The 15,399-nt window shown below is 42.2% G+C and overlaps 1 non-coding gene and 1 pseudogene across 1 annotated transcript; both read left to right on the plus strand.

The window, feature by feature from the left end:
- Positions 1–3,532: 3,532 nt before the first annotated feature.
- LOC123056395 (uncharacterized) lies at positions 3,533–3,654 on the plus strand (annotated as a pseudogene).
- A 3,170-nt stretch (positions 3,655–6,824) lies between these two features.
- Positions 6,825–6,984, plus strand: LOC123056390 (U1 spliceosomal RNA). Its single transcript, XR_006426771.1, has one exon. It is a non-coding gene; the product is annotated as a U1 spliceosomal RNA (small nuclear RNA).
- Positions 6,985–15,399: the final 8,415 nt, after the last annotated feature.

Raw genomic sequence — 15,399 nt, forward strand, 5'->3', positions numbered from 1 at the left:
CTCAAAATATAAGACATTTTTGTAGGCCAGTGGTAGTAGCTTCGATCCCCCCTTGCGCGCTTGAAGCTCTACGTGTTCCTCCCTTTGTTTCACTCTTTCCTCGGTGGTTGGTTGATGTATTTCTTCTCCCTCTCAATCTCGTTCTCTATTTCTAGATCTGGTTGGATGCAATTTTTGGCTAGAATCCCATCTCCTTGTCCAGTCTTAGGTAGTTATGTTGTTTTCCATGCATATGACTTTGAATTGTGTTAGTGTAGCGCATGGATTCATTTCCTGTAGGAGTTGGGTCTTTGCGTTGAGTTATGCATGGGATTTTTGTAGGTGTTTTTTTGTCTGTAGTGTCGCCCCAACGAAGTAGGGATGGATTTAGGTTAGTTAGATGGTGTGTTATATTTTTCTCAAAAAAAAAGATGGTGTGTTATATGGTTATATGTCATTTTTTCATCTTCTGAAATTTGCTGCTGATAGTCTTCTAGTTAGACAGATGATTTGGTTGTTAGTTTGTGCTTTATCTGTTTATCACTTAGATGTAATCTAGCCTTTGTTGTAATCTGATTTCATTTTCTGTTCTAACATATGGTTAGCATTTATAGTTAAGAGATATACTAGTTTGTAGCAGTTGTCATACATTTGAGAAAAGACTTTGCCTTGAAGGATCTAGGTGATCTACACTATTTTTGGGTGTTGAAGTAAAAAGGTGAAAGATGGCATTCTCTTGACCTAAGAGAAGTATGCCTCATAATACTGGAACGTGCATTTATGATGAATTGTAAAGTTTTGAACATGCCCCACTCTACTTCAGAAAACTATCCAAGGAAGAGGGAGAACTCTTTGGGGGGGGAGTCAACAAGATAGAGAAGTATGATAGGTGCATTACAGTATTTTATACTGACAAGACCTGACATATATTTTCATGTTAATAAAGTATGCTAGTATTTGCATTCCCCTACTTCTCAACACTTGAGGCTTGACAAACAGTAACAAGAATATTGGGGTATCTCAGAGGTACCATGAGTACATATCTGAAGTTTGCCGAATCAACCTTAACCTTACTAAGTGCTTTCTCATATGCTAATTGGGCAGGTTGTCCTGATGACAGAAGATTGACTAAGGATTTACTGTTTTCTTTGGTCCAAATAATATCTTGGATCAACACAGAGGTTGAATATAAATCTTGAGCTAATGCTACTGCTGAATTAATGTGGGTACAAACCTTACTAGATGAACTTGGTGTTATTCATTCTCCAGTTTCTTGCCTATGGTGTGTCAATATCGGTACCACATATTTCTAAAAAAATCCAGTTTTTCATTCAAGAACTAGGCACATTAAGATTGGTTACCATTTTGTGCGTGAAAGGGTAGCCAAGAGACTATTTGACATTTCGTTTTATCGTCACAGGTGACCAAGTTATAGATGGTTTTATCAAGAGGGAAGTGCATATTTCAAGCCCACACTCTTGCCCTAATCTAATCTACAACCCTAGTATCATCTCCAACCTTCAACTATGATACCGTCTAAGAATCACCCCCAAACTCTAAAAACCGGCCAGGATTCAACCGTACCCTCCCCGTTGACCGATTTTGATCGAATTGACATGTTTTGACCCGTTGACCATCTAGTCATAAAGCCACGTCAGCAATTTTTTAACAAAATATTCTGTAAAATAAAAAAACTAGAAAGCAGTTGATTTTTTTGTAAAATAAAAAACAATTATGTAAAATAATAATAAAAAAATCTTGAAACTGAAACTGAAGAAATTTACATTAATTGAAGAATTTTTGAAACTTTCCTAGAATGTTTAGTAGTATTTTCTTAAATTTACAGAATTTTCCCCTATTTTGTACAAATATTTAATTTTGGAAAAAATTGGGTAGAAAATGTAATTTGAAAATAATTTCATTTTTTTTAAACAAAAAATTGGAAATTTTCCAGTATGCTTAGTATTGTTTTCTTGATTTTACAGATTATTTTCAAAATTTCATAAAAAAATAGTTTTCCTGACCGTGGGGCAAAAATGGGGTAGAAAATTGCACAAAACTATTTTTTGGTTTACAGAATTTGTTTGTTGATTCAACATATTTTTTACTTTCGTTCAATTTTAGATAATTTTATTAGTATTATCTAATTTTTTATATTATAGATTTTTTATTTTACAGAATTTGTATTGGAAAATCGGAATTTTTTGCTGACGTGGCTTGCTGACTGGATGGTCAATGGATCAAAACCGGTCAACGGGGAGGGGAGGTTCAATCCTCATCAGGTTTAGAATTTTGGGGTTGATTAAGACGGTATCATAGTTGAGGGTTGTACATTAGACTAGAAAAAAAGTTGGGGATTAGAATATGCACTTCTCTCTTTTACCAAGGGCTTATCATGACGAAAATTAGAAGACCTCAAGGGCAATCTCAACTTTGTGAACTTGTGATTGAGGGGGCATGTTAGAAAGTATTACACATATATGGTATATATCCCCTACAAGTTTAAGCGTGGCTACCTAGGCCAACACTCAGACCATCTCCAGATTTGTAGCGGCTGCTCAATCTCCCGAAGGTGCTCATAGGGATAGAATATGCATGCGTGCAGGGATGAGTGTATGTGTGTATGTATAAGCGTCTGTGTTTGTACTGTGTTGAAAAGAAAAGACTTGCAGTGGCTGACAAGTGGGCCTGTGTTGCTGACGCAATGGCCAACATGGATTTTTTAGGGGTACCAACGTGGATATTGTAGGGGCAATCCATCACCTGTGAATAGGAGGACCTCCTGAATACACCAGTGCTCCTATTCTGCGCTTAAATACATGATTCATTTTATTTCAAATGCATTTTTGGAACATTTCTTAAATGCAAATTATAACATTGTTTTGAATGGTACATAACATTATCTTTGACTTACAGGACAATTTATTTTTGCATTGTATAAACATTTTTGAAGTACCTCGTACATTTGTTTGAAACACGTGAACTTTTTTTAAATGTCACAAAGAATTTTTTTGTTTGAAAGCTATCGACATTTTTCAGAAATTAAGCTAACGAAAATTATGCATAAACATTTTCCTTTATTTACCCAAAAGAATAGGGAATTACAAACGCAAACAAAAGGTAAAAAAACAGACTGAGAGAGAATGCACGTACGTGTTACACCGAACATTTTCGTTTGTCACTTTTTTTCAGAATCGTTTGCCCCTTCTTTTCCAGTATTGGTTTTTTTAGGGTCTTTTCCCGTATTGGTACAACAGGTCTCACGTGGTAGAAGTTGCTGGGCCCGTGCTTCATCAGGGTGATCGTATAACTCGCAGCATGTGGAGTATAGCCTGAAGGCCCCTGTATCGCATTCTAGGGCTACTTACGGCCCACGTTTTGGCCCGAACGGCGTTAACACGAGAGCCCACGCTCTGCAGACTTCGTCCACCAAGCCCACAGGGAGCAGCACATTAAACACAGATCACCACGTTGTTTAGTACCACATCGCTTGTTGAGAAGGTTGGAGCGGGAGAGCCAGCTATATAAGCAAGGCGGGGTGCAACCTTCGAACATACTTACCTGGACGGGGTCGACGGCTGATCAAGAAGAGCCGTGGCCTAGGCTAGTGGTCCACATTGCATTTGGTGGATGCGCTGGCTTACCATCTCCCCAAGTGGGAGAGTGGACCTGCGCCCCTCCTTCGCCTAACTTGCAAAGTAAACAAAACTCTTCACGCCATCTTTTATCTTGCTGACAACTGATCCTGTTACAAGTGCATCGTTCATTTTCTTCATATACTTTTCCATGAAATCCAGTTCTATGCTTTTTTGTTTGGGATGAATGAATGAAGTGATTGCCTTGTGACGGACTATGATCGCAGCAGCTTAGAAATGAGCATGTACCCTGCAGCAACAGTTAGCTAGTTACTTTAACAAGCCCAATGTATGTTTTGTAAAAATTTCAACTGTTATTGGCTGAGTTTTACGTACATTCAGAAATGGTTCTTTCTTGACTTCCTACACGCAGCAGCTTACCAATGTTGTATGCTTCGTTTCCTTGATTCACCCACATATTGTAATAGCACTAAAAATTATAATTTATGCAGCAATTTATTTTTTGATTTTAAAGTTTTTTATTTTTGTTAAAATTTATATATTATATATTATTATTTATTTATTTATCGATTTGTTTTTTCAAACTAGATATTTTAATTTATAGTTGTATGATTTTTTCCTGGAAATTTTGGATTTTTTGCTGACATGGCTTGCTGACAGCATGGTCAATGGGTAATTGGGAGGGAGGGTTCAATCCTGGTCAGTTTTAAGAGTTTGGGGTTGATTCTTAAATGGTACCATAGTTGAGGGTTGTACATTAAACTGGGGCGAGAGTTGGGGTTAAAATATGTACTTCTCTCTTTTACCAAGTGTGTATCATAACAAAAATTGAAAGACCCCACGAGCAATCTCTGTGTGCCCTGTGCTAATTCGATGATGTTGTGATTGAAGGGACATGTTAGAAAGTATTAAGCATGGCTACCTATGTCAACACTCAGACCATCTGCAGATTTGCAACGGCTGTTCAATCTTTTGAAGCTGCTCATGGGGATAGAGCATGTGTATGTGTGTTTATATAGACGATTGTATGTATGTATGTATGTATGTATGTATGTATGTATGTATGAGCGTCTGCATCTGTACTATGTTTAAAAAATGATTTGAAGCGGTTGACAAGTAGGCCTGTGTCGCTGATGATGTGGCCAACGTGCATGTTTTAGTGGCAATCCATCGACGGTGAATAGGAAGACCTCCTGGATACACGAGTGCTCCTATTCTCCGCTTTAAGCAGAATATCATCGAATTAGCACAGGGCACACAGAATGTGTCAGGCTCATATGGCCACATCCGTGCATGGTTACTTCCCTTTTTTTATCTTGTTTTATTTCTATTCTGAAAAATGTTTATACACTGTCTTTTTGCGTGAGTAATAAAGGAAATGTAAAGTATATACTCAAAAGATTGTTTATCTATTTTTCTTAAATATGCATAGTTACAAAAACTGTCCATGTATTCTGAGAGGCAAGTTTGTACATTTAGGCGATTTTTTTGTGTTTAAAAAATATTTATATATTTATTTAAAAATATCAACGTGTTAAAAAATGTTCGTGTAATTAAAAATATTCATGTGTTTGAAAGATGGTCGTGCATTTAAAAAGTGTTTTCTTGTTTAAAAAATTATTTGTTTTATAGAAGTCCACACATTAAAAATATTTATGTATTCAGAAAAGGGAAAAGTCTAGAAATCGCAAAGAAAAGATAAACTTGATAGAAAACCAGCAAATGCGGTACAAACCCGAAAGAAACCCTAGGCATGTGCCTAACTTCAAAAATTGCCAGAATGTACGGGCTGACCTATGGACGCTTCACATGGACGATTAGGCTATTATTTTCCGCCTTGGTTGGAGAATATGATTTGCCTAGAAGACACATAGACGTATATAGAAAACATGGCTATAGCCGGGCGCGGTGGAGCACGCCCTGCCGTCTAATACTCGGTTATGATTGGCAAAGTAAACTCGACAGTTTTGCGATAATTCGATAATAAGCCGGGCCTCATATGCATCCGATGGACAGTAAAATAAATAAATAGAAGCAAAAAAATCTGATTTTTTTGTAGTGCAAGATGCTCAATTGAATGATGTTCGTGCAATTTTTTGGGGGGTGTTTAGACATTCGAGGAGCTCGTGGCAAAGAAGATAAAATCGGAGGTGAACAATGTTATTGTTAAAAGTTTCATAGACACCCGGAATTTATCTTTTTTGCCATGATCTTCTCAATTGTCCAAACTTCACCAAATTTTCCATGGGCCTCAAGCATAGGAACATCTTGCACAAAAAATATCAGTTTTTTAGAAATTATTTTCTAATTTTCATGAATTTACTATTCATCCTCGGGCGCATATGAGCCCGGGTGCCGAACCGTCGCTCCTGCTGTTTTGTCACTATTCTCTATGGTAGTACGATTTAGTAGACACAACAATAATCATGAAGATGATGGCCCTTGCAGTTCAGCAGTAAATATGATTAGATCTTATCAAGGGGCGCCATTCCACCTCTGTTTACAGCATAGCATCGACGGTGCAGAGGGTAGCTAGTTTCACCATCCTCCTTAGCAGCGAAGTCAATAAGAAACAACGTTGTGCTGAAGTACCCGACCAACAATTTCAGCTGACTGATCGAAATCTGCGTTCTTCTTCTCGCAAAAGAAAAAAAAAGAAATCTGCATCCTACAACATGCTTTATCAAACTACACAAAATGATGCATCTCGCCGTACACTGTAGGATTGAGACGCTACGATCCAATAGCCTGAGTTAGTGGTTGAAGTTTTCATTGGTATTCCCAAATTCAGTCAACAGATAAACCCCTCACTGTATTTATGGCTGGTTAAGCTCCAGCAGTGAGATAAGTACAAGATTAACCATGGACTAGATGATAAAACTAAGGGAGCTTAAGCGGGTAGCATCCGTACTACTAGTATAGATAGCCACTGGCATCATGATGAGGTGGTTCTTCACTTCCATTTCCATATTCTGCAACAACGATATGGTTTTGATGTCAGGACAAAGCAAATATTAGTGAAGGCCTTTTTACGGCATTATAGGCCTGCTCATGGCCCACGTTTTGGCCCGAACATGGCAGCCTGGTGATAACACGCGAGCCCACGCTCTGCAGGCTTCGTCCAGGAAGCCCACAGGGAGCAGCACATTAAACACAGATCACTACCCTTGTTTAGTACCACATCGCTTGCTGAGAAGGTTGGAGCAGGAGAGGCAGCTATATAAACAAGGCAGGGCGCAACCTTGGAAGATACTTACCTGGACGGGGTCGACGGCTGATCAAGAAGAGCCGTGGCCTAGGCTAGTGGTACACATTGCACTTGGTGGATGCGCTGGCTTACCATCTCCCCAAGCGGGAGAGTGGACGTCATAATTTGTGGTAAAGGGGTACGTGTTCGCGCGGCCCCTGCCAAATTTTAATAAAATTTTGAATTTGAATTATTTTAACTTCCAAAAATAAAATTTGAAGAGCCATGGGCTACACTGCCCTTTTTGTAATATTTTCTTTTACCTTTCAATTATTCTTTAGTATTTTAAAATAAAATTTGAATGGTAGTCTTCTGTGCCCCATTGAAATGTTGACGCTGCACGCTTGATTATCTACATGCAGTTCAGATTTACTTGTTTATCACCAGGACATGTAAGATTCAATAGAAGACATGTGAATTATTTCATCAAAGTGTTGCCTCCCAAGATAGATTATCCAAATAATCTCCCCGTGCAGTTGGGCCTTTTACTGGAAGGAAAACATTAGTACAACCAGAGTTCAGCTACCCTCCTCCTTCCCCAGTGGTGAAATACTCTATTATAACTTGCAAAGTAAACACAACTGTTCACGCCATCTTTTATCTTGCAGCCAGATCGTAGCTCTGCATTGTCAAACACCATACATATGCGGTATATATGTGTGTCACGACACATATTAGAGATATGGCTACGAGGTAGTTTGTATGAGATATTCTTGTAACCATCTTCTCCTTTCTTCTCTCCCAAGATGTATCTTAGATTCTCCCTTATCTCTCTCTCTCAAACCGCATGTGTAAGCCATCTAGGGTTTGGCTCCCCTACTATATAAACATGGACACGTCGCCCTCGACGGGTAAGACGTTTACCGCTCGCACATGGTAATCAGAGCCCCTCTTCTTCAACTCATCTAGCTACCAGAACCACCTGTGTCGAAGCCGCACCATGTCTTCCTCCTCCGGCGCTTCCTCCTAGCCTAGTCTCAATGGCCAGGTCACCGAGAAGCTATCCCGCACGAACTACGTGCTTTGGCGCACGCAGATCGTACCCCAACTGCGTGGCGCCGGGGTCTTCGGCTACGTCGACGGCACCCAGCCGGAGCCGGCAAAGCTCCTCGTCACCACCAAGGACAACAAGGAGACTTCAACGCCCAACCCTCTCCACCCAATCTGGGTCCGGGAGGACCAGCAGGTCCTTGGCTACCTACTGAGCAACCTCACAAAGGAGGTGCTCCTCACGGTGACCACGGTCACCACCGTGGGCGCGCTCTGGATGACGCTCGCCGGCATGTACTCGTCGCAATCGGCGAGTCGCATCAACAACATCCGAACTTCTCTCATCAACGCGCAGAAGGGCAACCTCTCCGTCACCTCCTACTTCGCCACCATGCGTGGCTACGCCGACGAGCTGGCAGCGGCGGGCAAGGCGATCCTCGACGATGAGCTCATCTCCTACATCATCCACGGGCTCGACGCTGACTACCAGCCTCTGATCTCCGCTCTAGATGCTCGCATCACTCCCGTCACCATCGACGAGCTCTTCGCCATGCTCTCGAGCTTCGATCAGCGGATGGTGCACTTCCACGGCTCCGGTGGCGGCGGCTTCAAGTCCTCGGCGAACTCGGCCTCTCGTGGTCGTGGTGCCTCCTCTCGGCGCGGCGGCTTCTCCCGTGGCAGGGGGAGGTCCAGTGGAGGAGGCAACGGCGGCGGCTCCAACTCCCGCCAACAACAGATCACGCCGCGGTGGAGGCAACCCTCGCGCACGACCTGATGCCCCTCGCTGTCAGATATGTGGCAAGTTGGGGCACACAGCAAAATATTGCTGGTACCGCTACGAAGAGGACGACGATTCCTCTCAAGATGATGAAAAGGTGGTGGCGGCTGCAGATGGCTCCTACGGAATCGACACCAACTGGTACGTCGACAGCGGCGCGACCAAACACATCACCAATGAGCTCGAGAAGGTGACCATGAAGGAGAAATACCGCGGCAAGGACCAAATACACACAGCTAGTGGTGAAGGTATGGAGATCCGTCACATTGGTCATTCAAGTTTGGGACAATTCCATTTATCCCCCTAACTTGAGCCACCACCTGGCATTTGCCCCTAATTTTCAGGTATGCTCAAAAATACCCCTCTTCCGTCAAGTCACCTTACAGAAATGCCCTTCTGTGCCGTTACCGTCCGGTCAAAGGGGTTTGACCGTCTGGTGAATAGTAAATGGTGAACAGTAAATTCGCAAAAAATAGCAAAAAAATCTAAAATTTTGTGGGATCGAAGATACTCAAGGGAGCAAGGCGCGTGCAAATTTTGGCACAGTTTGGACATTCCAGCAGCTCGTGTCAAACGAAAAACTTTAAAATGTACGTTGTGAGCAGTAAATTCAAAAAAAATAGCAAGAAAATTCAAAAAAATATGAAATTTTTTGGCATCAAAGAGGCTAGGGTGCGCAAGGTGCGTGCAATTTTTTTTGTTTTGCGTTTCGACACTGTAGGAACTCGTGGAGAAAAAACAAAATTTGGCGCAGAAAAAAACTTTGAAAAAGTGCACTATTTTGCTTTTTTTTTCTAGAGCACCTCGCATGTCATTTGATCACAAAAATTTGCAAGCGCCTTGCGCACCCAAGCCTCTTTGATGCCAAAAAAATTCATATTTTTAAAATTTTCTTGCTATTTTTTTGAATGTACTGTTCACAGCGTATAGATTTAAATTTTTTCCTTTCCCACGAGTTCCTGGAATGTCCAAACAACGCAAAAATTTGCACACACCTTGCGCCCTTAAGTACCTTCGATCCCACAAAATTTCATATTTTTTTAAATTTTTTTGCTTTTTTTTTGAATTTACTGTTCCCCATGTTACTATTCACCAGACGGTCAAACCCCTTTGACCGGACGGCAAGGGCATTTCTGTAAGGTGAATTGACGGAAGAGGGGTATTTTTGAGCATACCTGAAAATTAGGGGCAAATGCCAGGTGGTGGCTCAAGTTAGGGGGATAAATGGAATTGTCCCTTCAAGTTTTAGTACCCCTTCTCATAAAATCCATCTTAGAATTTTTTTGCATGTTCCTAATGCCGACAAAAGTCTTCTCTCTGTCCATAGAATTGCCCTTGATAATCATGTCTTCCTTGAATTTCACTCTTATTTCTTTTTGATCAAGGATCAGGCGACGAAGAACATTCTCTATCGAGGTAGATGTGTTCGTGGGCTCTACCAGTTGATTCCGGAGCTTAGGAGACTGAATAAACAAGCTTGTGGTGCTATCAAGCTTTCATCCACATGATGGCATGATCTTCTAGGACATGCTTCTTTTTCTTTAGTTGAAAATTGCTTAGAAAGAATAAGCTCCCGTTTGTTAGTGAGCGCAATATTGAAACTGTTTGTGATTCCTGTCAACGAGCTAAGAGTCATCAGCTACCCTATCCTATATCCACTAGCGTGTCTACCAAACCGTTGCAATTAATTTTTTCAGATGTTTGGGGTCCTGCCCCCAACTCAGTTGGTAGACATACGTATTATGTGAGCTTCATTGATGACTATAGTAAATTCTCCTGGATTTATCTCCTTCAGAAAAGATCCGATGTCTTTCAAGTCTTTAAAAACTTCCAAGTACTCGTTGAACGCAAGTTTGACAGCAAGATACTTGCTGTCCAATCAGACTGGCGCGGAGAGTATGAGAAATTAAATTCTTTCTTTCAAACTCTCGGCATCTCTCACCATGTGTCGTGCCCCCACGCTCACCAACAAAACGGTTCTGCTGAACGCAAGCACATGCACATTGTTGAGGTCGGTTTAGCTCTCTTAGCTGGCGCCTCCATGCCTCTCAAATTCTGGGATGAAACTTTTCTCACTACTGTTCACATCATTAACATGCTTCCTAGTCGTGTTATCAATAATGAAACTCCAGTAGAAAGGCTACTCCATACCAAGCCTGACTACGTGTCTCTTCGTGTTTTTGAGTGTGCATGTTGGCCAAATCTTCGTCCATATAATCAAGGCAAACTTATGTTTCACTCCAAGGAATGTGTGTTTCTTGGGTATAGTGCAAGAGAAGAATTTCTTCGTGAAGTAATGCACCGGCGTTGGGATGAAGATCAGCGAAAGGAAACTTGGTTTCGTCAAAAAAAACATCACGGGAGATATAAACACGCCCCGTAGACACATCTAGGCATTTTACACGAAATACTTGTGATGATTCAATGTTGACTAACTCTCCTAATGGTGCACATTGTTGGGGAACGTAGTAATTTCAAAAAAATTCCTACGCACACACAAGATCATGGTGATGCATAGCAATGAGAGGGGAGAGTGTTGTCCACGTACCCTCGTAGACCGAAAGCGGAAGCGTTAGCACAACGCGATTGATGTAGTCGTACGTCTTCACGATCCGACCGATCCAAGTACCAAACGAACGGCACCTGTGAGTTCAGCACACGTTCAGCTCGATGACGTCCCACGAACTCCGATCCAGCAGAGCTTCGAGGGAGAGTTCCGTCAGCACGACGGCATGATGACGGTGATGATGATGCTGAAGGAAATATGCCCTAGAGGCAATAATAAAGTTATTATTTATTTCCTTATTTCATGATAAATGTTTATTCATGCTAGAATTGTATTAACCGGAAACATAATACATGTGTGAGTACATAGACAAACAGAGTGTCACTAGTATGCCTCTACTTGACTAGCTCGTTGATCAAAGATGGTTATGTTTCCTAGCCATAGACATGAGTTGTCATTTGATTAACGGTGTCACATCATTAGGAGAATGATGTGATTGACTTGACCCATTCCGTTAGCTTAGCACTTGATTGTTTAGTATGTTGCTATTGCTTTCTTCATGACTTATACCTGTTCCTATGACTATGAGATTATGCAACTCCCGTTTACCGGAGGAACACTTTGTGTGCTACCAAACGTCACAACGTAACTGGGTGATTATAAAGGTGCTCTACAGGTGTCTCCGAAGGTACTTGTTGGGTTGGCGTATTTCGAGATTAGGATTTGTCACTCCGATTGTCGGAGAGGTATCTCTGGGCCCTCTCGGTAATGCACATCACTATAAGCCTTGCAAGCATTGTGACTAATGGGTTAGTTGCGAGATGATGTATTACGGAAAGAGTAAAGAGACTTGCCGGTAATGAGATTGAACTAGGTATTGAGAAACCGACGTTCGAATCTCGGGCAAGTAACATACCGATGACAAAGGGAACAACCTATGTTGTTATGCGGTCTGACCGATAAAGATCTTCGTAGAATATGTGGGAGCAAATATCAGCATCCAAGTTCCGCTATTGGTTATTGACCGGAGACGTGTCTCGGTCATGTCTACATAGTTCTCGAACCCGTAGGGTCCGCACGCTTAAAGTTTCGATGACGGTTATATTATGAGTTTATGAGTTTTGATGTACCGAAGGTTGTTCGGAGTCTCGGATGTAATCACGGACATGACGAGGAGTTTCTAAATGGTCGAGACATGAAGATTGATATATTGGAAGCATATATTTGGATATCAGAAGTGTTCCGGGTGAAATCGGGATTTTACCGGAGTACCGAGGGGTTACCGGAACCCCCCCCCCCCGGGGGCTTAATGGGCCATAGTGGGCCTTTGTGGAGAAGAGGAGAGGCGGCCAGGGCAGGGCCGCGCGCCCCTCCCCCCTTATTCCGAATAGGACAAGGAGAGGGGGGCGGCGCCCCCCCTTTCCTTCCTCTCTCCCTCCTCTTTCCCCCTCCACTCCTAACCCAACAAGGAAAAGGGAGGGAGTCCTACTCCCGGTGGGAGTAGGACTCCTCCTGGCACGCCCCCTCCTGGTCGGCCGCACCTCCCCCTTGCTCCTTTATATACGGGGGCAGGGGGCACCCTAGAGACACAACAATTGATCTTTTAGCCGTGTGCGGTGCCCCCCTCCACCATAGTCCACCTCGATAATATTGTAGCGGTGCTTAGGCGAAGCCCTGCGTCGGTAGAACATCATCATCGTCACCACGCCGTCGTGCTGATGAAACTCTCCCTCAACACTCGGCTGGATCAGAGTTCGAGGGACGTCATCGAGCTGAACGTGTGCTGAACTCGGAGGTGCCGTGCGTTCGGTACTTGATCGGTCGGATCGTGAAGACGTACGACTACATCAACCGCGTTGTGCTAACGCTTCCGCTTTCGGTCTACGAGAGTACATGGACAACACTCTCCCCTCTCGTTGCTATGCATCACCATGATCTTGCGTGTGCGTAGGAATTTTTTTGAAATTACTACGTTACCCAACAGTGGCATCCGAGCCAGGTTTATGCGTAGATGTTATATGCACGAGTAGAACACAAGTGAGTTGTGGGCGATACAAGTCATACTGCTTACCAGCATGTCATACTTTGGTTCAGCGGTATTGTTGGATGAAGCGGCCCGGACCGACATTACGCGTACGCTTACGCGAGACTGGTTCTACCGACGTGCTTTGCACACAGGTGGCTGGCGGGTGTCTGTTTCTCCAACTTTAGTTGAACCGAGTGTGGCTACGCCCGGTCCTTGCGAAGGTTAAAACAACACCAACTTGACAAACTATCGTTGTGGTTTTTGATGTGTAGGTAAGAACTGTTCTTGCTAAGCCCATAGCGGCCACGCAAAACCTGCAACTACAAAGTAGAGGACGTCTAACTTGTTTTTGCAGGGCATGTTGTGATGTGATATGGTCAAGACATGATGCTAAATTTTATTGTATGAGATGATCATGTTTTGTAATCGAGTTATCGGCAACTGGCAGGAGCCATATGGTTGTCGCTTTATTGTATGCAATGCAATCGCCCTGTAATGCTTTACTTTATCACTAAGCGGTAGCGATAGTCGTAGAAGCATAAGATTGGCGAGACGACAACGATGCTACGATGGAGATCAAGGTGTCGCGCCGGTGACGATGGTGATCATGACGGTGCTTCGGAGATGGAGATCACAAGCACAAGATGATGATGGCCATATGATATCACTTATATTGATTGCATGTGATGTTTATCTTTTATGCATCTTATCTTGCTTTGATTGACGGTAGCATTATAAGATGATCTCTCACTAAATTTCAAGATAAAAGTGTTCTCCCTGAGTATGCACCGTTGCCAAAGTTCGTCGTTCCCAGACACCACGTGATGATCGGGTGTGATAAGCTCTACGTCCATCTACAACGGGTGCAAGCCAGTTTTGCACACGCAGAATACTCAGGTTAAACTTGACGAGCCTAGCATATGCAGATATGGCCTGGGAACACTGAGACTGAAAGGTCGAGCGTGAATCATATAGTAGATATGATCAACATAGTGATGTTCACCATTGAAAGCTACTCCATTTCACGTGATGATCGGTTATGGTTTAGTTGATTTGGATCACGTGATCACTTAGAGGATTAGAGGGATGTCTATCTAAGTGGGAGTTAAGTAATATGATTAATTGAACTTAAATTTATCATGAACTTAGTCCTGGTAGTATTAGCATATCTATGTTGTAGATCAATAGCTCGCGTTGTTGCTTCCCTATGTTTATTTTGATATGTTCCTAGAGAAAAACTATGTTGAAAGATGTTAGTAGCAATGATGCGGATTGGATCCGTGATATGAGGATTATCCTCATTGCTGCACAGAAGAATTATGTCCTTGATGCACCGCTAGGTGACAGACCTATTGCAGGAGCAAATGCAGACGTTATGAACGTTTGGCTAGCTCAAGATGATGACTACTTGATAGTTTAGTGCACCATGCTTAACGGCTTAGAATCGGGACTTCAAAGACGTTTTGAATGTCATGGACCATATGAGATGTTCCAGGAGTTGAAGTTCATATTTCAAGCAAATACCCGAGTTGAGAGATATGAAGTCTCCAACAAGTAATATAGCTAAAAATGGAGGAGAATAGCTCAAGCAGTGAGCATGTGCTCAGATTGTCTGGGTACTACAATCGCTTGAATCAAGTGGGAGTTAATCTTCCAGATAAAATAGTGATTGACAAAATTCTCTAGTCACCATCACCAAGTTAGTAAAACTTCGTGATGAACTATAGTATGCAAGGGATGACGAAAACAATTCCCAAGCTCTTCGCAATGCTAAAATTGGCGAAGGTAGAAATCAAGAAAAAACATCAAGTGTTGATGGTTGACAAGACCACTAGTTTTCAAGTAAAGAAGCCCAAGTCTGGACCTAAGCCTGAGACTAAGTGCTTCTGCTGCAATGGAACTGGTCACTGGAAGCGGAACTACCCCAAGTATTTGGCGGATAAGAAGGATAGCAAACTGAACAAAGGTATATTTGATATACAGATTATTGATGTGTATTTTACTAGTGTTCGTAGAAACCCCTCGGTATTTGATACTGGTTCAGTTGCTAAGAGTAGTAACTCAAAACGGGAGTTGCAGAATGAACAAAAACTAGTTAAGGGTGAAGTGACGATGTGTGTTGGAAGTAGTTCCAAGATTGATATGATCATCATCGCACACTCCCTATACTTTCGGGATTAGTGTTGAACCTAAATAAGTGTTATTTGGTGTTTGTGTTGAGCATGAATATGATTTGATCATGTTTATTGCAATACGGTTATTCATTTAAGTTAGAGA

Source organism: Triticum aestivum, chromosome 2D (genome assembly GCF_018294505.1).
Source record: "Triticum aestivum cultivar Chinese Spring chromosome 2D, IWGSC CS RefSeq v2.1, whole genome shotgun sequence".
NCBI classification, from domain to species: domain Eukaryota; kingdom Viridiplantae; phylum Streptophyta; class Magnoliopsida; order Poales; family Poaceae; genus Triticum; species Triticum aestivum.